We start from the raw sequence: 24403 nt of genomic DNA, 5'->3' as shown, positions 1-24403 counted from the left end.
ACGAAAACACTTTTTTGGAGGTTGCAGAAAACTTCATGTGATGGTGCCCCTGCCTAAAATCTGCCCGAAACTATTGCACAGTATTCTCACTTCTTGATCGTGTTTCTACTCTGATGTGTGTGCTCAGTGAAACAAGTTCATATTATGACCATGACCAGAATACGATGGCGTACTGATGCGGATGCGCTCAGAATGCATTAACACAGAGAGGCCTTCTACATCGGAAGTTTATAATTTCATAATGTTGCTGGCACATTAGAGATGCTGTTACCTAACTTTTATTAAGATGCTTCTTCAAAGAAGATTGTATTATTTCTTTGTTTACTTTTGTTCACTGCAAACAACTCTGGACGCACAGTTTGATGAGAGTTGAATGAGTCAATCATTAGTTTAAAAATCTGTGAATTAAGACAATTAGAATGAGAACTAGGAAAGTTGGCCTAATTTAGCAATTTTGGTTTTACTGCTTTCACAACAGATTTATAGATTCATCTTCATGCAACAGCAATAATATCGTTACACGTGTAACTATATGACATACTGAGTTTAAACTTAGTACTGACTTTATACTGGAAGCAAAAGCAACAGTTTAATGGTATTAACAATGCGACAGAGGTAGAATAGAGGGTGCAACGTATGTTGATCAATGCATTGACTGAATTATGCATTGTGTATATAATAATAAGACACAGCGCATTTGTTGCTGCAGGTCTCTCTGCAGCCGTTTCCAGCCTGAACACGGAGCCTGTCTGTGTCCACAGTGAAGTGTTCGCGGGGATACCTTCCCTCGATTGCCGTATTTCCCACGGACACTGGAAGGCATCAGCAGCCCGGTGTTGGGAAAAACGGGGAGCGGAGATGGAGATGGAGGTGGGAGGGGCTTGGCATGGCTGACGTCAGCGGCTGTGTGGAGGAGTATAGGCTGTGCTGTCAGCCCAGTGTCAGTCTGATGAAGATTGGCATGCAGGTAAGCTGTCATTCATTTTCAATGTCAGTGCATGGGAGCAGGGCTTCACCACTTCAGCGTCCTTTTTTCCCCTTTACCCCCCCTTCATTACAAAAGGCAGGACATTATTCATACAGTCAGACAGGCAGCCAGGCCACAGAGAGGGAGAGAGGGAGAGAGGGAGAGAGGGAGGGAAAGAGAGGGAGAGTGAGGGAGGGAAAGAGAGGGAGAGTGAGGGAGGGAGAGAGAGAGGGAGGGAGGGGGGTGGGGGAGAAAAAAGAGAGAGGGACAGCAGAGGAGATGCATTTTTGTGCTGGACTGAAAGACCAGTGGATTTGTCCTTTTGCTTGATGCAGCGTGTGGATTAAAATGTGTGGTAATGTTTGTCATGCACATGTTTAGAGGGTTGTTGTGGTGAAGCTGCGGATGCTTTGGCGCAAATCGTTGTTATTTCAGAGAATAGTGAGAAGCCGAGGGTGTGAGGAGGACGGATCGAGCGCTTAGCGGGAAGCTGGTTCCAGCTCCCAGCCCCGGAGAGACGCGTCCTGGGGTTTGCTAGAGTCTGCAGCGGAGACTCCGGTGTGCAGAAAAAAAACAAAGACACTGTGGAGTCTTTTCTGTTCATCGTGCTAATTCTATCTGCGCGCGCGCGTGTGTGTATGAGTGTGTGAGTGTGTGTGTGTGTGTGTGTGTGTGTGTGTGTTAACGATGGGAGAGGCGCATATTTTAAAGCAAGAAGTCGACGCGTAAAAAAAAAAAATCTCGGTACAGAAATGTTTGTGTCGATAACTTGAGATCACATCGAACCGGAGTCAGATCAGAATTGTTGTGTTTGCTCTTGTTGTTCTGGACTCAAGCCTCTGTATGTTTGGTTGTTTGAGTTTGTTTGTGTCAAAAATAAAGCGATCTGAGACCGGAGAAAATCAATACCTGCAGATGGAAATGTTGCTCTTATTGTAAACTATAAATGTTAGAACCTGCTCTGTATTTTTAGCTTTCTTATTTAACGTCTTCACTGGAAACTGATTCTAAATAAAAAAAACAGCTCATTTTTAAATTGTAAGGCACTTTTTTTAAAAGGTAAAAAATTAGAATTATTTATATTATTATTTTGTAAAAAGTGATTAATCCCACCAAACAGTCTGCATGTCAGTGAGGTCTAATGTTTACTCTCAGCCCTCCCTGCTCAGACCTCAGACTGAACACTGGTCTTCTTTGTGTGCCACTCACTCACTCACTCTCAGCTCTCTGTTTCACATGACGACTTTATTCCACTCTTGCTCCAATAACTGTTTCACTCACAGGTGATGTTTGACAGGCTGCCGTGCGTGTCTGGACCACAGCGGCCTGTTTGAAAAGCTAGTGATGGCAGTGATTTGTCGTGTTTTGGTAGCAGTGAATTAAACCGTGTTGACTCTGTATTCACAGCTTTGTTATTTGCCCCTCACTTCTCAAATTCAAGCCTAGTGCTTACACAGAAACACTGAAATGACTCTGGGGGGAAAAAGAGGAGACGACGTGGAGTTCATGCAGAAGGATATAGGACCAGCTCATGGAGTGTATTTGCGGTTAAGCCGTGGTGAAAAGGCCCATCACAGCACAGACTGCACAGAGCACTGGGAGTACATTAGCTGAATTAAATATGCCTGAACCATTTGTTTACTAATCATCTGCTTCCCTGAGAAATCACAATGGCGATTTAGACCACTTTAGCTCCCTCCGTCAGACACATCGGGCAGGTGCAGAGTGTGGAGCGTAAACCCCCACGAGGAGTTAAACTGTGCGAGTAAATGCTCTGAAAGACACTGTTGTCGCTGCTGCTGCCAGTCGCCGCCTAAAGAAGCTCTGTTACTTTTAGACAACCCAAGCGTTTGGGAGGCTTTTGTGCGTCTCAAAGTGGAAAATTCAGGCGGGAACACATTTCCAAAGACACAAACTGAGAGTGGAACTGTACCACCAATCACACTCAGCGATGTTTGCTCTTTGTGCTAATGCTCCCCACACTGCATCTTCACTTTGTCGGATAGAAATAATGCCAATTTAGTTTATCCCCTGATTCCCGCTGAGATCTTAATTGATGATTTGTGTCATTGGACAAGCAGCCTGGGGCGTATTTGCTGCTGCAACACTATTTGCATATTCTCATTCCTACTATATGGGTAAATGACATGATGAGGTGCGATGCTGTGCGTTCCTGCAGCTTTTGGGGGCACAAGCACTAACAAAGTGATTCAGTCACACTAAATGAAGGGAGTAAACAGAGCGAGGAGAGCATATGTTTCAAACCAATTTCAGCATTTATGTATGGCCATAAAGCAATTGAGGAAATTAAAAAGGAGCAAATGTCTTGTCATTTCTTTGCCTCTAATTCCGCCCTGCATGGTGCCAGAGACACCAAGACTTGTTTTCAGACGTCTCGATCGACTAATGGGCATTTTTTATGTTTGTCAGACAGTGACAATCAGAATTCAGAGAAGTCTAATTTGTCTCTTGGAGGCCTCACTGTCTTAAGTCAGGCAGGAAAAAGAGAGAGGATGATCAGAATTATTCATAAGGCCTTAGTTTGCCGGGTATCCTCAGCGGAGTGCATCCAGGTCCTGTTCCGGGCCTGTGGGTGATGTGATGTGTGCTAGTTTTCCTGTGTTCAATAGTACGGCGTTCCTGGAGACAGTTGTGTTGTGTTGCATGTTTTGCCCTGTCTGGGCCCTCACAGGTCATGCCCATTAAGCCCGGTTGATCCCTCTTTCTCTCAAGAGAAGGCAGAGGCCTGTTTATGCCGTCAGACGGCTGGGCTTAAGGACAGCCCGTGCATGCTTACCCATGCTCATTCCTCAGCCAGTGCTGCGTTGGCATGGCTGTAAGTAAGCCACCAGGGAGCCGGGTCAGAGAGAGATGGATTGGCTTGATTTAAGCTCCAAGAGGAGCAGCAGGCAAATTTAATGATCCTCCATACTGTCAACATCACGGAGCTTTGTTTCCGGAAGGACATGAAGATGTCATGAAAACACGGCCAGCATACGAATGTGATGTAGAGACTGAGGCTGAAAGTGCTGCTGGAGACAGAGTGGAAGGAGCTGCCGGGGAAAAATGATGGATCTATACCAGAAGTGGCCGAATGTTCAGAAATCTCCAGCTGCTCTTTGTAGATTTAAAAGTGAAACAGACAAAATGTCCAAGTTTCAGCTCCTTGGATGCAAATAATTTATACTCTTGTGATAATAAATTAAAAATATTCAGTTGTGGATTTAAAAAAAGAACCCAGACATATCACAATCTAAGTGTTAATCAACACTAAAGATCATTTTTAGTGGTAGCCCTCATGTGTTTACACTGCTGACAAAATCTGTGCTCTATTTTCAAACATACATTAACAGCATCATCAGGATTTTTCAGTGTAAATTTAATTCATTCAGTATTTCTCATTACATAATAAATGAAGACAACGTGGTTTCATGCTGTAACTGTAAAAGTGAAATGTTATGTTTCCTCATCTCGTACTCTGGGCTCACAGGGATCCATCTGATGATGCCACATTAGCAGATTGTTTAAAAGAAAACGAGCACCTTGAATATTTTGGGTGAAAAGTTTTCTGCACAGATGTGACTAATATTGCCCTGAGATGGCAGATTTGTTCAACAAATAACTTTGCTTAAACATATTTCAGTGTTCAGAGAGAGGTTTGACAGCACTGCACATGATGCTGAGTGTGCATGCTCTGCACAGCTAACCTTGCATGGCAAGGCACATGGCACAGAATGGCTGTCTGTGCTCCACATGCACGGACCATGTACCCATTGATTTAACAGTGTGTTTAATGTGTTATGTTGATAAATGAGATGGGTCGACAGGTTAGGGGTAGGACTGTCAGCCGGTCAATGCCATGTGGAGCACAGACAGCCTGTTGAGCAACAACATAATGTAGGGTTTTCAATCCACTGTCTTCCCTCCTCACTCAGTTACAAACCTCTGCCGCAACAAAAATGACTCTGCTGTAAAATATAGCTAAAAGCAGGGTTGCCAGTATTTTACTGTTATTTCATATTCATATTCTGAATGCACAATTGGATAAACAGTGTATTTCTGTAAAATAAATGACAGTATATGCACTGTGAAATAACAGGAAACTACTGGCCTCTCCTGATGCTATTATATTGCAGCGACACACAGCTTTTACTGTGTGTTGTTTCCATGTTATAACTTACAGTTTGTGATCAATCCCAGTCACTCAGTCAACTTTCTAACACAGGAAACAGGAGCACGTGATGCAGCCATTTCTCTGCATTGTTTCTGTTAGTCCACATGTAAAAACTCACTCACACTGATACTGATCCGTCTATTAAAGGCCCATTAAACAGACGCAGCCCTCAGTATGTCATCCAAACACGCTCTGTAGAAAAAAAGAGCACACATGAAAGAGAAGTCAATATTTGTGGTCCTCGTGTGATTCAGTGATTGATCAGCCCCAGCACCTCTGATTCAATTGGCCCGGCAGACACTCTTCAAACAAACTTTAGAAAAGCTTTTCTCCAGACGATAAAATGTGATGTGTGCTTGAAGAGTGAGCGCAGCATGGAAGAAGTCACACACAAAGGCTGCAGTCATTAGGTAATGATTTTAGCATCAGTACTGTGATTGCATTCCCTCTTTCAGACAGAGGAAATGAAAACCCAGCAGGGACACATTCCATAAAGCGAGTCGAAGTCATGGCATAGAGAGCAGGACTCCAACAAAGCTGAAGGTTCTCCAGCAGCAGGATGCACGCACAGATACGCTGTTTACTGTGGGGGAGAATTCAAAGGCTGCCTCCTCTCTGCTCCGTCTCCTGTGTGAATACTGTTTGCATGAACACGGTTTGATGTGCTTATTTTGGCAGTAAAAAAACAATTAGAGTGTGTTATTTTTAAACTTCAGAGTTTATTATTCAAGGATCAAGCCCAAAATCAAATTAGCAACAGCTTATTATATATTCTTCATTTAAAGACCTTTAACAAGAGCATGAACCTCATTGTGGCCGTGCTTCTTATCTCTGCTGGAATGTAGATAATCCCAATAAATGAGCGGGGCCGCATACGGAGAAATATGAAGCCTGCCAGTAAATCCTGAATTTATTATATTTGCACGTCGTGGTAACAGCTGAGCTGGGTGAGGTTCAGACTATTTGATTTGAATTCAGCAGCAGATCACAGCAGAGAAAATCCCAGCAAGCTCTGTGTGGCTGCAGATTTATGCTTCCCTCAAAAAGGAATAAACGCACAGGCCAAAATGTTGTCTCTGCTGGGGGAGATGTATTCCTGCCTAATTCTCTTAAAAACTGGAAATCAGTGAAATGTCAGAGTAGCTTCTTCAGAGCAGAAACTCAACACTCTGCTTTAATACTTTGGGCTCTTACTGGAGCTTTCTGCTGCCAAATCAACATGTTTGTTTGTAGCTTTTAGCATGGCTTGTTATATTGAGCTGTTTGCTTTAACATAACCTCCAGGTCATCCTGCAGTGGTCCTACTGAAGTGCAGAGCTGTTGGATGGGGTAAAAACATTCAATGCAGAAGTAAAAATGTGGAGGAAAGGAGGGAGACTGACTTTAACTTTGGTTGTTTGAGAAAAGAGACGGCACGCTGCAGGAGAAGAAAATTAACCCAAAGAGACGGAGCTCGATTTTCCTCTGTGAGGACTACAGATTTAGGGATGGGCGTTTAACCAGCATCTCTGTTCAAGAGTCACGGCTAACTATTCACAGATTAATGGCCTTCCTGCAGACACAAAAAAGAGAGAGTCATTAAAAGACTTGCAAAGTTGTACGTATGGATTTGATCGAGATATTTTTGTTTGACCTCACGATGTTTGCACTGAACTAGAGATGAGTACTGAATAAGATTTTAATTTTTCAACGCTTTATCAACTCCTCTTGTCATTTTCTTCTGCAAATTTACTATGTACAAAAAGTTGGCTTTTTGTGTCAGTGACGTTTTATTAAGTTTATAAGTAGGGATGCACAGTATTATTGGCATATTATCAGCTGATATTGGCTTAAAAAATTAAATATCAGATATTGGCAAATACACCAAATCCCACTGATGAAATAATGGGCTGAAGCTGCAGATGTTTTTTTTTTTTTTTTATTTAATTCTGTTTTTTTTTAATTTTGCTGATTTTGTTTGCACATTTCAGACTGAGTGGTCCCATATTTGGCTCCTGTTTGAAGTTAAACAGCAGGAGTCTGTAAGGAACATGTAGCTGACTCATTAAGGAACATTTACCATTTACTAAAGTAAACCGTTTTATTCAGTTTGGGCTGAACTGCTGAACAGCTACAGTTCTTATATGTTCCCTGTGAACAGAGGTTTTATTTACTGACTGTTAATTATGAAATTGAGACATTGCCCTGGTTGTGGGTAATGTTGTGATTTCCTCAGGAGCAGCATCATCTAGCTTTGGATTTTTTTTTTGTTTGAAATCAGTTGTCATTAAATAAATATACATTTTCAAGTATACATTTCCTTATTTTGCACAATAAATTAATATTTCATAACAAATGTGCTCAGAGTATGCACCATAACACAATATGCTACTTCCAATACAGAAGACAGTTGATGATCTCTTGGTGGCATGTCACATGACGTTGGCGTAAAGTCTCAGAGAGTTTTTTGTCAGGTGCACAGTTAAAAAAACAAAAGATAACAGACAAGAGATAAAGATAACGAATACAAATATACAAAAGGTCCAAAAGTAGGGCAGCTGAAGGCAGTGGAGAGTGCAGACAGAATTTAAAATTGTGCAAAATATGAATGAAAGATCTGCAAAAAATGGCTACGCATGTTAATGGATCGAACCATTTCTACTTGATTCTTCACAGCAGCTGGTTATTGATACCCACACCCCGATACCCTGATACCTGCAGTGAACAGCTCATCTATAAAAATAACTTTCTCCTAAATGCTATGGTCTCTGTGGGGGAACTGCAAATCAACCTCTGGAGGGCTCTCTGCTGCCATATTCCTTTGAGCTTCATTCAGTGGTCAGTCCGTGTAACTGCAAGAACATTTTCTCTGACTCCAAGATAAAAGCCAGTCAGCCACACTGGACCCCTGCTGGCATATCCTACAAATATGATAAATACACAGTGACATCTTAGTAAAAGTATTATTCTGATATTTCTTAACATTTTTTTTTACTAGTAAACTGTTAGTAACCATGTGTCTTCTGAAGTGGACATGCAGCATCAAGTGTATTCACAAAACAAAGTTAAAATGTGTGAAAATATGTTGAAATGTTTTTCAAAGCAGAAAAATAAAAAAAAATAAAAAAAAATAAAAAAAATGTCATTCACTTTAACATGAAGTTCAGAGGGTTTGATGTTGAATGCTGGTGTGTGTAATCCACTGGAGTGGACACGTCTGTGACTTTATGAAAAAAAATTCAAATGTTTTGGGAAAAAAACAACACTTTTTATGCCCTAAGAAGAAAAAAAAACACTTGTGGAAAAATCCTGACGGGCTTTCATATTTCAGAAGGTTAACCTCTCGTTGGCTTTTAGGGTGTCCATAATGACTATTCACAATTTATAAAAATGTTACCACAGCAAATGAACAGAAACATGGCAGTCTTTACAAAATGAGGGTTAGATAATGAAGTTATTTTTTTTTTAAATTAATTTTACAGGAGAACACTGAGAGGCTTATCTCAACGATCCATGTTTTCCTCATGTTCTTGACTGTCCACTCCTCCCTTTATCCAGCTCGGTCCCTGTCTCCTTACATTTCTTGTGCCGTGCACAAATTGACTGACGTGATGTTGGATCTCTCCCATACTTAGTTCTGGAGTTTCTCTGAGTCTGGGTTTCTGGTTTGGTTTCTGTGAATCATGAAACATATCCAGCCTTTTCTTCAGGAGAAGACAATTTTCAGGAGTTTATTTAACAGTTGCTCTCTCATCAAAAGGAAATCTGAAATACACAAATGCAATGTGATTAAAAACTTTGATAATGACACAAAACAAATCTGATGAAAATATCTGATTGATCGACTTTGTAATACATTTTTAAAACTGAGACTTCATGGACAGCCTGTAGTTGTTTTTATCCCTGACTGGCTCTCGTACTCTCTCCTGGATTTCTATCTTCCTATGATTTTATGTTTTATTGTTGTAAATGCCGCTCACAGCCACTCTCTGGAGGATGTGTCGTATAATAACCAGGGTCTGGTAAAAGCATTACAAAAGCTTTTTTTTAAAGATGTGATAACAGTCACATAAGCTATTTGATTCTTTGTTATAAATCAATAAATCAAATCTTTAAAACTCACGACTCACCCCTGCTAAAACTCCTTCATGACGGTTTTTGAAGAATTCTTCTCTTGATTGTTGATTTTTCTGACATTATTTTACATTTGAACACAGCTGTCTATATCCTCCGCCAATTGTTTTTTTTAATACCAGCTTTTTCTTCAAAACAAGAAGTTTTTATTTTTCACATCAACCTGCTCCAGGACTCAGACATGAGATGAGCTCCTTTCTGGGATTTTAGTATTTTTCCACGGTGACTTTTTACAGCCTGGATATTTTCACTTTCACTCTGCTATTATAACACTCTGTGAATTCAGACCATTCTCAACATGAAGAAAGAAAAATCTCCACCTCTTGAATCTTCATCTCTCTGTCTGTGCCCTGACCTCTCGTACAGTCGCTCTGAGCTCTGTCTCCACATCGACAGAAGCTCTGAGGACTTTCTGAATCCCCCCCCCGATGGTTTTGGTCAGTCTTAGAGAAACTAGCAGCTGTACAGAGATAATTCAGCCACACAGACGACACGTTGAAAAGTGGCAGAGAGGAGAGAAACTTCCCGTCTGTGGAGTGTTGGGAGACGGCCTTCTGAACTCACCTCACTTTGATTATTGGCTGAGCAGCATATTGAAGTCTGCTGCTCTTTGAAAAAGAAATTCAACAGCTCTAAAGTTGTGACCTCCAAAAGGCTGTTTACTGAAGCACGGCTCCATTTTTCAGAATCCTCTCCACAGATATTATTCAAGTGTTGCTCTCTCTGCCACTCACGTCTCATCTGAATGTTTCAGCCCCCTGCTCTCCAGGACGCCATTGATCTGAAGGACAACATTTTCCCTCCGTCTATAGCTGCTCCTTTATTTTGACATTCGACTTCAACAAAAGCTGCTTTCTCTCCACATCCATTTGTATACCTTGCAGTTAATGTGGAGTGTTCTTCGCAGACGCCTGATGAAACACTTGTTAGTGCGCGGGCTCTCGGCTGAAACAGCAGCTTATCAACACACTTTAGTGAAAGCCTTGTGCTGTGCCAAGGACAGAATAATTTGCCCTAATGCATTTTAGCGATCGCTCTCATTATCTGCAAATGACTTTTTTTATGTAGTTCTGTCCCTGGCTATAAAAGTGCCATGATTTTATGACAGCCAAGGCTTCAGCTGAAGAGCTTTTTATTTGCAGGGGAAGGCTGCATCCTTTACGGCGTTTCCGAGGACTTGTCGCTCTTAAAATATTAAAGAAGACCACACTGTTTTATTCCTGGATGATATTTCATTAAGGCCTGCAGCATTCTGGATGTGTCGGTGCTGTTAGGTCATATAAAGTCCCATCAGAGCCCAGAGGATCTGAATGTCTCTGACACTGAAACACAGAGGCTTATGTTCCCCTGAAGTCCAACGGTTGGCTTTAAGACACAGTGTGTCAGAAACACACACACTCAGCATAACACCAGGCTGACCATGTTAACCAGAACCAGCTCATACATAAGACATCAGCTTACCGAACACCCTCTGTGTGTGTCAATACATAACAATGTGTATCTGAGTTAATGTCAGGGAAGAGCCTGAGGGAAACCACACCCATGTTCACGTGTTTACACGCTGACAGGCTAAACACCCAGAAAGTTCAGGGCCGATTCCTCCCTAACATTTGAACATTTAAACATTAAAGCTGCTCTGAGGAGCTGTCGGTGACAGACACATCTTAAAGCTTCAATGATCTTGTTTGGGCTTTTTTCAGTCAGGTGTGTCACTCACTGTCAAACAGATGTCAGTGTCTCACTCCTCTCTGCTCTCTGTATGCTCAGGTGGGCTGCACTGCTCTGTCTGTCTGTCTGTTTGCCTGCAGGTCAAATCATTACGTCCTCTTTTGGTAGACTATTCTTAACTTCTTTTCTCTTTTTTAAGTGATTCATTCTTTTGAAAATACTGGACGCTTCCGTCTTTGCTCTCTGTGTCCATTGTAACATAGATAGAGTCAAGTTTTTCGTCCTCTGCTCGTGCAGGCTGGACTCTGCTGCAGGAGGATTCCTGGGAGTGAGCTGGTCTCTGTTCAGAAAACAACTAAAGGTGCACTGCAAAAAAAATCTGTAGCTATGAGACCCTGCTGTATGTTGAGATGTTGCACGGGGGCACAGGCTGTGCTCCACATTGACATGGACCAGCTGGCTGTGCTCACTGGCATCTGCTGGCTGTCTGTATTCTACATGGCACGCATTGTCTGGCTGTACTCCACATAGCATGCACCGGCTGTCTGTGCTTTACAAAGCACAGACAGCCTGTGTGTGCTCCAATTAAACTACTGCCCAGTCATGGTTTTTAAAAGTTAACTGTAAAAAAAAGAAAACAAAACTCAATTTATCTTTTTGAACTTTATTTCATATATTGGCCAACACTGGCTGCACAGTGGCGTAATGCAGCAAGAAGGTCACTGGTTTGATTCCCAGCTTGGCCGGTGGGCCTTTCTGTGTGGAGTCTGCATGTTCTCCCCGTACATGCGTGGGTTCTCTCCTGGTACTCCAGCTTCCTCCCACAGTCCAAAAACATGCTCACCAGGTTAATTGATCACTCTAAATTGTCTGTAGGTGTGAGTGTGTGGGTGAATGGTTGTCTCCCTGTGTCAGCCCTGTGATTGGCTGGCGCCCAGTCCAGAGTGTACCTCGCCTCTCGCCCAATGACAGCTGGGATAGGCTCCAGCGACCGGTAACCCTAAACAGGACATGCGGTTAAATAAATGAATGAATGACATTGGCCAACACACTGTCAAAATCATTGGGTGCCTGGTCAGTGCCATGTGGAGCACTCGCCACGGTTACATGAGGAGTTTTTCGTCTTTCAGGATGGAATCTTTCTGAATGACTTTTCAGAAATCTATGGAAATAAACCAAATGCTAATGGAATATTTGGGTCCATGTGTACGTTGCTAGTTACAGCCAGTCTGTGCATTTTTTTTACAGTGACATTTTTTGACAGTGCTTTTTTTTATTTTATTTTATTTTATTTTTTAAACAAAACAGGATTTTACAATTGAAATGATTTTTTTAACTGTTACACTGTGAAGTTTACCTCCTTGTTCCCATAATGCAATGCAAAAAATACAAGTGCTTATTGTTTTCTTTCCTTGAAGCAATAACACAATAAAATATTGTCATAAACCCTCATTCAAGGTGAAACCCTTGAAATGTCCTCCTGAAGTCATTTCTTCGAGTGTGTTGGAGGAAGATGCATCAGGCTGTAGAAGCTTCGACCGATGATTTTCTGTTTTGTCATACAGGACATGATGACATACTTTTTGAATCACGTGTTGTTGGTGGCTTTGTTGGAACGCCTCAGCCTGTCTTAGATATATGTCAAATAAAAAAAACTAATGAAATGTAAATGAATATTTCCTTATGGAAGTGTTAAGAAAAGCTCCTTCCTCAGCTCCTTAGCCAAACAGAGCCAGGCAGGATCTGCTTTTGTAGGTTATCAAAAAGCATCCATATCAATTTCAGCCTCTTTGAAAACCAGTCAAATCAAATGATTTCAGTGCAAAAGTGTTCTTCAAACTATCAAATATCCAAAGCCTGCACTCATAATGAACTAATAGAAATTCAAAAAAAATATTGTGGTATTCTCGCTCAAGGTCTGGTGTTTAGGAAAAACAAAGAAAAACAAAGAACCGGGAAAAGCATGAATCAGTCAAAGCTGTGATTTTCTATAGTTTACATGTGACCCTGTGCTGGACTCTGATCACACTAAGACCGTCAGAAATGTTCTGGCAGTCTTGTAATGTAACACATTCATCCGTCCTTAGTTCTGCTTCAGTAAACATCACTCCTCATCGCAGTTCCAGCTCTTTATGTTCCTTCAGATCTGGTTTAAGGAAAGTGAAGCACAGTAAAGGCAGTAAATCTGTCACCAGATAAAACACCTGTTGTTTCTTCTTCTCTGACTTCACCACAGCAGAAGAAACCAGCAGGCCTGTCTCACCTCTCAACAACCACAGACAGGACTCAGGCTCTGAACTCTGTCCAGGGTCCAAGTCTGGATCTGGTCTTCCTGAAAAACACATGTGGCAAATAAAAAAACAAGTAAAGGGACAGGTTTTAAAAAAGCATCATCATGGGTGGAGAGTGAATATTTTCTGCATCCATCCCACCATCAGACACGTTCAGAAATCATGAAGGAACATCGTCACATGACTACATTTGTTCACAATCACAGAGAGCTCCATGACCACCATAATTATGCTGATAGTAAAAACAAATACTCTGAATGGATTTATGACATGTTGAAGTTTGTGACTGTAACTGAATGTGTTTTTATGGTCGTAGCCCTGAATGATTCAGACTCCTGATAAACTGCTGCATCCCGCTGACGTCCTCAATCTGCTCTGAGCTCATTATAACCAGCGTAAAGCCAGCTCTCCACCCAACGTAAAGTTTCAGGGAAAAAGTCTGTTTCACCTGTGTTACATTTGTGCTGGATTGGGCCGTAACAACTTTCATTGTGCTGCTACAGTTTTTCAGTTATTACACACTTAATTTGAGACTTTATGGCACAAACAAAGCACAAATTAAGGCTAATGTTTTGTCGCAATTTGAAGCAAGTGGGGGCTGGATGATGTCATCACCAGAAATTAAAGTGTTAATAACTTGAAAACTGTAGCAGCGCAAACAAAAGTCTTTATGGCATAAACAAAACACAAACAAAAAAACAAGCACAAACAAAACAAAAAGGAAACACAAACAAAACACAAAAGAAACAAACGAAACACAAACAAAACACAAAAGAAACACAGACAAAACAAAAAGAAACAAACAAAACACAAAGCACAAACAAAAGACAAAAGACAAAAGAAATACAAAATAAACTTAAAAGAAACACAAACAAAACACAAAAAAAACAAAATCAAAGCACAAACAAAACAAAAAGGAAACACAAACAAAACCCAAACGAAACACAAACAAAACAAAAAGGAAACACAAACAAAACACAAACGAAACACAAACAAAACACAAAAGAAACACGAACAAAATACAAACGAAACACAAACAAAACATGAAAGAAACACAAAAGAAACACAAACAAAACACAAACAAAACACAAACAAAACATGAAATAAACACAAACGGAACACAAACAAAACATGAAAGATACACAAAAGAAACACAAACAAAAGACAAAAGAAACACAAACAAATTCCAATAAAACAAAAAAGAAACACAAACTAAGCACAAACAAAACAAAAAGGAAACACAAACAAAACAAAAAGGAAACAAACAAAACACAAAGGAAACACAAACAAAACAAAAAGGAAACACAAACAAAACAAAAAGGAAACACAAACAAAACAAAAAGGAAACACAAACAAAACACAAAGCACAAACGCAACAAAAATTTAACAGACTATTTTCCTGAAAACTTTGCGTGAGCTGGAGTTAACTTCACACAGGTCTCATTATTAAAACAGTCAAACCATATTCTACAATCATTTTCTTTCTTCCTTTCTTTCTTCCTTTCTTTCTTTCTTAAGTTTGTTTTTAGTTTCCTCTTTAATTTGTTTCATAAGTCTCTTTCTTTCTTTTTCTGTTTTACTATCTTTTTTTTACTATTGTTGGTTTTCTTTATTTTTGTTGTTGTCTTTCATTCTTTCTCTCTCTCATTGTTTGGTTGTTTTGCCTTCTCTCTTCTTCTCTTTTGTTCTTATCACTCTCTTCTTGTTTGTTTGTTGATTGCTTTGCCCCCCCCCCCCCCCCCCCCACACACACACACACACACGTTCCCTTGGTCCATTTCTTTCTTTATTTCTTTATTTTAGTTTTCTTTTCTGCCTTTTCTTTCTTTCCTTTTCTTTTCCGTGCTCTCTCTTAATTTATTTTTCTTTAGTTATTTTTTTTATTTGTCTTCCTAACTTTCTGTCTCTTTCTTTCAATTGTTCTTTTTTTCTTTGTTATTCTCGTTCTCCTTTTTTTTAATTTCTCCTCTTTTTTAAAGTCAACCTTTTTTTCTTGGTGTATTGTCTGAAGCACTGTCTGAGTTTTGGTGGAATCTTTCTTTTTTAAAGAGACACTGGGTGATTTTCTCTGTACTTGCTGTAATGATGCTGTGACGTGTCTGAGTCTGATGAGCTCTGTGTGTTTCTGCACAGACACTGGTCTCTCAGTCCTCAGTGGTCTGTATGAAACATGGCTGAAGCACTGACAGTCCTCTTTCTCTTCCTGTCCGTTCCTCCGCTCTTTAGTTTCTTTATAACCTTCAGAGCATTTTGACTTTGGTCACAGGTGGTTTGATTGACAGACACAGAGCTCAGGAAGATGTTGTCTGACGCCGTCTCTTTGTTAGAAAAGATGAAAATGGTGAAAATAATAAAAGTGACACCTCCATGAAGATTTCCCTTCCAGAACTCGTTGCTCGAGCTGATGTTTGGTGTGAGTCGGAGAACTTGGCGTCTGCTTTCTGATACGTGATATTTCATTGTTTGAGAGAGATTTGTGTTCTGCTCGGAGAGTTTCATGTTTGGCCTGAAGCCTCAGCTCTGCAGTAATCATGACTCAGCTACAGTAATGTGTGACGGAGGTTTTGGAGGAGTGCGAAGGCGACGCCTCGCCTCCTGAGTCAGATAAATGTGCTTTTAATTAGGGGTCAGTCAGACAATCCTCCTCCAGATAACGTCTCTTCAGCGAGGACAAACCTTCCTCTCTGAGAACCATGTTTCCTCTTCCTCCACTCACTCAGTCAACAAATTTACATCTCCAAACATTTCTCCCCTCTGCTGCCTGAAACACGTCTGCAGACGCATTAATCCTCTTTAACTCTCTTCCCCTTGTCACATTAAACTCTGATTTATGGATCAATTTGAGCCAAATCGGTGGCAGCGAGTCTGGAGGTTGCTGCTGTTTCCCGTCATCTTGTGGTTGCGAGCTGACGGTGTGTCAGAGGAAGCTGGTGCTGCGTTCTGCGTGTTTGCACAGCGCTGTGAGTTTAACCACACGTCAGCTCTGATTTTAGAAGTGGTAATATTTAATGACTCTGCTCGTGTGTGTGTCTGATTTGTGAGTGCGTGTCTCTTAAGAAACACTGCATCGTTTTTTCCTCTGGTTTCCCTCTGATTAGCTGCTGTCTTTCAGCTCTGGATGCAAACGTGTGTGTGCACAATTATCCCAACAGACGTGTGCTGGGTTGAGAAGCTGCTCTCATGGAGGGTTCATACGTTACTGAGCGGCTCTGCCGTGTGCTTAATCAAGAAATATCCCTTAAACATTATCAGGTCGTGCAGACATGCTACCACATGTTAATTGCAGCGCTGTGAACTGAATAAAAAGAAAAAAGATTTTTTTTTTCGTACCCAGACTTTTTTCCACTACAAAGAATAATTACTTTTCCCAACTCCAGCGCCATAATTGGTTACTACTCTTTTATCTTATCTATGTGCGCATAATTATCACAGTCATCATATTAGATTATTTCATGCATAATAAATGAACTCAAACTGTGTGTGGGGTAATTAGCATGTTGGGATATGAGCCTGGATAAGAGGTTTGCTCTCTCAGAGATATTATTGTTCCACACACTCAGAGAAAGAGGAGAAACGCAGAGAGGAGGGATGTTTACCGTGGCTGTGTGTGTGCCATCCTGCTCCTCTCACCTCTCCTCAGTGTTTGGAGGAAACTCTTAGCGTGTGCTGGTCTCAGACAGACACACAGACAGTAGTTAGTATGCAGAAGACATGGGACTCAGGAGTATCATGGAGACCGTTGGAGGAGACAGACAGATATGCTACTTGACTTTGTCAGCTGTCTGCTGCATCGCTTGTGTCCAATTGAAAAGACAGATGGGATCACTTTAGACCAGATCCAGTCACAAGTCAGCAGGTTCTGCTGGTTTTATCTGACACAGGAGCAGGGAGGGGCCCAGGCAGGGGCTGGCTGGGGGGGGGGTGCTATCAGAGCCCATCTTGAAAACTGATTAGCTTCCCCAGGTGCTGCTCTAAAGTCCTAAACCATGATTGTTTTTTTTCCTCTAGAAGGTCACTGGTTCGATTCCCAGCTTGGCCGGTGGGCCTTTCTGTGTGGAGTTTGCATCTTCACAGCATGTGTTGGTTCTCTCAGGGTACTCTGGCTTCCTCCCACAGTCCAAAAACATGCTCATCAGGCTAATTGGTCACTCTAGATTGTCTGTAGGTGTGAGTGTGTGCGTGAATGGTTGTTAGTCTCTGTGTCAGTCCAGGGTGTACCTCGCCTCTCGCCCAATGACAGCGACCCTGAACAGGATATGGGCTTCAAAAAAATGGATGGATGGATGGATGGATGGATGGATGGATGGATGGATGGGTTACTGTACACTATTCATCAGATTCAAGATTCAAGGAGCTTCGTTTTCACACTAACACACTTTTACACATAAGCAGCACGAAATGTCACTCTCAAGGTCCTGTATGAAGCCTGATACATTTCAGAGAAACAACATGAACATAGGATAAATGAGAGATCTTAAGGGCAAATCCAAATATATTAACATGGGCTAAACATAAAATATACAAATTATAAAAATACTGACAAAGTTACAGTGCTGTGTTGCTTTCACTTGAAAAAAAAAGAAACAACAAAAACTCCTGTTTTTACGAGATAACTATCTCGTAAAAGCAGGAATTTATTTATTTTGGAATTTCCTGGTCAATGAGATACTTTCCCATGATGCTCCGCTGCATGACTCGTTATTGCATGTTTTGCTCGTGCCAATCAGAGGTCAGTACAGGTGAGGTAGGCTTTTTAATGTGGTTTAGTTAACTGTTACATGTTTCTTCATCGAGATGACGCTTTAAGATTTTCAGGATTTCCTTTCCTTTTAAGATATCTGTTTTTATGAGATAGTATCTTATAAAACAGGAAATTCATACAGTGAAAACAGGTGAAACATTAACTTAAAAAGAAAATAACTTCATAACAAAGAAAACCACAGATGAAGAAAGTAAAGTTGAAAACAAACAAACAAAAAAACCCTCTAGCAAACATTAAGAGGTGTGATGAGTGGAAACATGTTCATGTATAACTAGAGGAGAGCCTTATGGACAAACCCCACTTCAAATACATAATATCTAATTACATTTATTCATCATCAAATCAGCAGATTACTTCACTGGATGTGTTTTTCGGACAGACTGTGCTAAAGCTTCCAGGGTGACATCGCTCAAGATAAAAAATCAGTCTCCTATTCAAAAACTAACGCTGAGTATTGTGTAAATATTAGTGTTTAACATTGTCTGACTAAAACACAGTGACTTATTTTAAGGGGGATTGGGTGGTGTGCATGTAGGCAGTCGGTCTAACAGTCTACAAAGCCTGATGTGGATAATTTGCCATTTTAGCGTCTGAGAAAAAGCTTTTTTCCCAGGTCACCAAACACTGTTACAGATAGAAACAGATATTTTATAAACACATTTCTGATGAGAAATATATTTGATTTATTTTTTTCTCCAGTGATATTGAGATAAACCTGCTGTTTTATTTTTCCCCATTCAACGAGGGCCTGCTTGGACACATTTCAGTATTTCTTCAATAAAGAGTCCAGCTATGAAGCCTCTCATGGATTGAGTCTGAAAGTGCCTTTAAGATACAGGGACAACTGAAAATGCCACCACTTCTTAAAGATATCGGCTCATCAAACTAATTTTCACATGTGTAAATTAGTGAAATTTGAGAAAAAAAAAGTGACTCAGCAGTTTTTCCACGGCTTTAATAAAACACAATAAAAAGGAAAGTCTCAGCTTAGGGAAACTTTGAGCCGCTCTTATTCTGAAATGCAAAGTTAAAGCAAACTGTGAAAATGAAAGTTTGTTCACACTGAGTCTCTTGGATGCTTGCTTTTCTTTCATCACTCTCTAACAAGAACTGCTTTGATGCCAAATGTTTCAGTTGCAGTTTTTTTTGTTTTTTGTTTTTGGCCCTGCAGCTTGTTTGGCAGTGACACCTTTCACTAACCTGAGCCAAAAGTCTGGAAAGCACAAACAAAACCAGCTTTTCTCTCTGAGACAACTTTTTTCTCCCTGGGTGAGACAGAGGAAGGAAATGTATAATATAGTATTCAGATCCTGATGACATCTGAAAAGGTGTTTTTAATCAGTTTTGCTGCTCTTTTTCTACCGTCACATTAGCTTTGACTCATGGATGTGGGCCTAGGTGTGTACGAAGGTAAAAACAAATGAAACCTGACTGATTTATGGGTTTGTACTCACACCAGACAGAGGCTACTTAGGAGTGACAGCATGAAAGTCATTCACATGTTTTATTGAAATAGATCAGCTTTTTTGAAGGGGTGTGTATGTGATTTGTGTCTCTGCGGCCAGCCCCAAGTGGACACTTAATGAACTGCAGTTTTTAGCACTTCTGCATGGCTTGACTGCTTGCAGTAAGAAATTGCTGCTTGGATTTGCTCGAAGCCTTTACTATACATTAATAAAGCCCTTAAATTGCAAGTGCAATAAACAGAAAAAAAAAAAATATATATATTTTTTTCTTAATACAGAAATATCATGACTGTAAAATGTGAATCTGAAAAATGTGACAACATGTATTCAGCGTAGGAAGTCATGTGAACGACAGCTGTCTGCATCAAAATGTTTTTTCCAAACCCTGTGAAAACGTTTGTTAAACAGCACACGTAACAGATAACCAAGTCAAACACATTCTATGGATTAGTCTGAGCCATAGACTGTATAATACATGGACGTAGTCTCTATGACATCACCCATCTGTTTCTGATGCTGAGTTTTGAAGCTAACCATCAACCACAGCAGTATTGGAAATATTGGACTTAACACAGCTTTGCTTATGTCAGGTTTGGGGCCCACCTTTTAGTAAAGACAGGTCTGGGGCCAACCTTTTATTTGAGTCAGGTTTTCCAGGTTTGAATGTAAGGCACAAGTAGCTGACTCGTTTTGACTTTAAAAATATCAGAGATGGCAGGGTCAGATTTAGAAATAAGGGCTTAAAGCTATGGTCCACGATCTGAAACCCAGTTTGGCTGATAAGACACATTTGAAAAACACAGCCTCACTTACCCCCTCCCCTCCGTGTTCCAAGAAATTCTGGCAGTATTCACATGATAAAACATGAAATCCAAATTTTGTATGCGTCAGAGGCCATAGTTAGAGAGTGCAGGCGTGCTCCAAAGTTACTTTTGCGGTGCAGGCGCGCTTTTGTTGTTGTATCCGCCGTAGTCGTCACCCAGCGCAGGCGCTCTCCTGGAGCGGTGTCTGCCGTGGAGGGGGTAGGAATCCTGGCGGGGTAGCTACCTTGGCACAACACTGGCAGAAAATGTAACAAACAAGACAGTCATCCTCCTTGTAACACACAGTGGGAGCTTTTTCAATTGGACCAGCGCGATCAAAACCATGAATTATCCGGCGTAGCAGGTCTGGCGTTGCGACTGCCAGCTGATCAGAGCAGAGCCAACTGTGGGCGAGGCTTTACCTTTCTCTGCGTGTCTTCACCAGCTCAGTTTACAATGCTAAAGATGTGTGGCTAACGTATGCTAAAATCTACTGAGAGAGCCGACCCGTTCCGACCAGCAGCGTTCAGTCATTAGCCAGTACAGGCTCAGACTAACCAGAGTTATTCAGCTGACATCTCCCACTGTGGGAAACAAAGTCATTACCTGTTCAACGGAAACTCAGCTGTCTCGGCGTCAGTCTTCAGTTGCAAATCCCTCTGCAGCTTTTTCCACCGGTCGTACATTCCTCCAATATTCAGTCTTTGTTGGCACCTGTATCATTCATAATTCTTCCTTGCTTCAGCCTTTTCCCTGAAACTTTTTTGTTTTCTTCCCTTCACTGTGGAGGGTAACAGTAACAGCTTCCTGGTTTCGGTCTTCTCTGGCTCCATGACGCTTCGGTAGCTGAGCAGCTAGCTGACGTGAGAGTAGTTGTGGGGAAGAACAAGGAGGGACCATGGGCATGACGGTGCGAAGCGAGGGAGACAGGGGATTGGATGGACTCACGAACCCTTACAGCATGGCATGCGCGGTTCGGATTGATCAACTAGTCTGCAGCTTTGCAGCGGATATACTGAATGGATTTTTTTTGTTCTTTTTGGTCTTTATATTATGTAGATTGGACCATAAGACCATACCAGCCCTATAAACGGTCTTATTAAGATGTACAAAGCTTCCAAATCGCACACCATAGCTTTAATCTGGAGAAATTACAAGTGGAGATTGGAGCCAGAGACAGGGTAAAAAAGCAGGAGAGTTCCTCCTAAATCAGGAGAGTTGGCAGGTCTCTCTGACCTGGATCAGCCAGACACAGGACAGGAGCTGCAGATTTAACCTGAGCGAGTGCTGAGCGCTCTGTGGGTTTAAACTGGAGTTTTCAGGACGGGAGTGAGCCTACAGGCTCTACATTAACGTGGAAAAGAAGGACAAGTCAAGAACAGACACGTGAACATTATGTCCCAAAGCAAATCCTGCTCAAAAAATGCTTTTTCTTACTAAATCATTTTTGTGATTTTTGTAAGTAATGCAACAATCACCTCCCCTGGTAACTAATTACATTTATGAAGGAGTAATTTTTTTACTAGTTTAATTACTTTTCAGAGAATATAACAAGTAACTATAACTTATTCTTTTAAGTCATTTGCCCAACACTAGTGAAGAATGAATAGAGAAACACACCAACGTGTAGACTGCACTGGAAGTGAGTGAACCACCTGTAGAAAGATAAGACCATGTCTACAGGACAACACCGCCTGCTTACTATTATTTCCATTATCCCTGACTCCATAAAAGGAGCTGGTACAGAGCTTTAACACAGAGCAGAAACACAACAAGTGTTCAACCTGCTTTAGGGAGAAATCTCCTGCGTTTGTCTGACAGGAGATCTGTGCTGATCAGCTTTCCCTCAGCTGTGTGTCACTGTCACACTCAGTGTGTTCAGTGTAAAGACAAAACGTCTCCACAGTCGGGTTCATTACTGATGACACCCCCAAAACTAACTGAGTCTAACGATCATGACAACCACCAGGAAACTCCTTCAAGTACAAGTGTTTGCAGAGAAGAAGGAGATGAAGCATCCACCAGGAATTAGAAATAAAGAAAGTTTAGAGAAGTTCAGTCAGCGCAGACTTTAAAGGATGGAGCACAAACACACACCTCCCACTCCCCGTCTCACTCTGTAAACGTTCATCTCTAAAGGTTGATGAGTGTTTCTGTCCTTAGAGGGATTTATAAACAGCTGCAAAATGTGTGAGAGTGTGTGTGAGTGTGTGTGAGTGTGTGTGTTTAAATAAAGCAGCTCGGAGGTGGTGCAGTGTCGTGTCGGTTGCTAAATGACAGAGAAACCTCTCCAGTCGTTCCTCCCTGCTGCCGCTTCTCTGCGGTCAAGGTCCTGATACCTCTGTGGTATGTGTGTGTGTGTGTGTGTGTGTGTGTGTGTGTGTGTGTGTGTGTGTGTGTGTGTGTGAGTGTGTGTGTGTGTGTGTGTGTCCTGCTGCTGGCACTGCTGGGGCATTGCTGCAGAGTCAGTGTGGTCCAGATGGGAGTGTGAAAGGTGATAGTGCTGATTGTGGGTCAGATTTGTTTGTGTAACTTCAGAGGAGAGGCCGATGGCTCCCACCCTGTGACACTGCTGAGCTGCTCTGTCCCAGAAACTTTCAGAAAGCTGTTCCTGAGGTCACAACAAGGCCTCTAAGACCTGCATGCATTCAAATATATAAGATGATGATACTATAGGCTTCAAATAAGCCTTCATAAACTCAGAACAAGGTGACTCATGCATCTTCTTGAGGAAAACTTCACCCCTGAACTCGTCATTTCTCAAACATGGAGACATGTTCTTTCTCCTGGTGTCAGGTCTGTGTGAGTAGGAGTTAAAATGCTTTCCTGTGACGAGACTAACTGTTTTAATTTTCCTCTAATGTGGCAGAGAGAACAGGGAGACTCTTCTCTGAAACAAAACTTTCAGATGAATTTAAAAGGGAAGATAAGAGTATGAAAGGAAGACGTCAGGCGTGTGAGGCTCTGACCGACACTCTGTGTCCTATAAATGAAAAAAAGACATCATGACTTGACCATTTAGGAGACAGCCATAGGCTGCTGCATAAAAAGCAGACGTGTCCTCACATAGGCAGTCTGGGATTATATCTGTTCAAGAGGAAACTAACAGCATCTCTTTTTATGCTGTCTCTTTAGCTTGCAGTTTGGAGAAAGGGTCTTAAACGTCCCTGTCCCCAGTGTCCCCAGTGTTAACTTCACTTTGTCAGTGTTAACTTCATTTTACAGTCCTCTAACCTTTCTTTCCACCTCTTGCTCTCAGAATATCTCTGTATTTCTCTGTTTCTCTGGTTCAGCCAGCAGTATCTGAAAAATGACTTTGGCAAAGACTTCCTTCCCCCTGCGCTGCGTTGTCTGGCTGTTTACGGTGCAGCTCCTGAAGGAGCGATCATGTTGTCACACTGACAGCAAAATGTGCTTCTTCAGGTCTCCCTGCAAACTAAAACACTGCTTAGGTCCAGGGTTGAGTGTTGACAAAAACCTTAGGATACGATACACATCACAATACTCGGGTCACGGTACCATAATATCACGAAATCATGATATTGTGATATATTGTGATATTCTACACAGTTAACTATTTGATTGGAAACAACTTTTATTTTTTATTGTATTTGAAGTAGGACTGGGCAGCGATTAAAACTTTTAATCGTAATTAATCGCATGATTTCCCTGATTAATCATAATTAATCGCATTGTGAAAGTGCCATAACATCTGTCATACAAACACTAAATCAGTACTTGTGATACAGTAATAGTTAAGTCACATATTTAGTGCAAATCAAATTTACAAAATGTAAATACAAAATTAAAGCTTATTGCCACTGTCAGGGCATTAAAGTGATCCTCCAGGATGGAACAAGTTGGGTCCTATCACAAGGTTTAGGGCAGAAATTACCCCTACAGCAGTGTTTTTGTGCAGCAGAAGCCCAGAGCGCTCGCACCAAACACCCCCTCCCTGCTCCTCTGCTGGTTTCCTCTGCACTCAGACGGGGCCATATTTTACTTGACCAAAAACACAAATAAACGAACTCCCACCGAAAAACTCTGATATAGGTCTGCATTCAGGCTTTATTTAGAGAATTTTCAGCGCGTTACTTTCACACAAAAACACCGCTATATAAGGCTCTAGTTCTCATCGTGTCTCTTCGTCCTGGCAGAC

The 24403-nt window shown here is 41.3% G+C and overlaps 1 protein-coding gene across 2 annotated transcripts in view; it reads left to right on the top strand.

The window, feature by feature from the left end:
* Positions 1-903: 903 nt before the first annotated feature.
* The window catches only part of LOC141791611 (homeobox protein PKNOX2-like), a 142966-nt gene continuing 119466 nt past the window's right edge, over positions 904-24403 (top strand). Inside the window, exon 1 of one of the 2 annotated variants that reach the window (XM_074672185.1) lies at positions 904-967. The gene's annotated coding sequence lies outside the window, so the exon portion shown is untranslated. The remainder of the gene's footprint in view (positions 968-24403) is intronic. The other variant, XM_074672186.1, reaches the window with a different exon arrangement.

The sequence above is a fragment of the Halichoeres trimaculatus genome, unplaced genomic scaffold, assembly GCF_033239565.1.
Source record: "Halichoeres trimaculatus isolate MK-OKI-2021-1 unplaced genomic scaffold, fHalTri1.1 fHalTri1_scaffold_6, whole genome shotgun sequence".
Lineage (NCBI taxonomy): Eukaryota > Metazoa > Chordata > Actinopteri > Labriformes > Labridae > Halichoeres > Halichoeres trimaculatus.
This window is presented reverse-complemented; position numbering and strand designations above follow the sequence as displayed.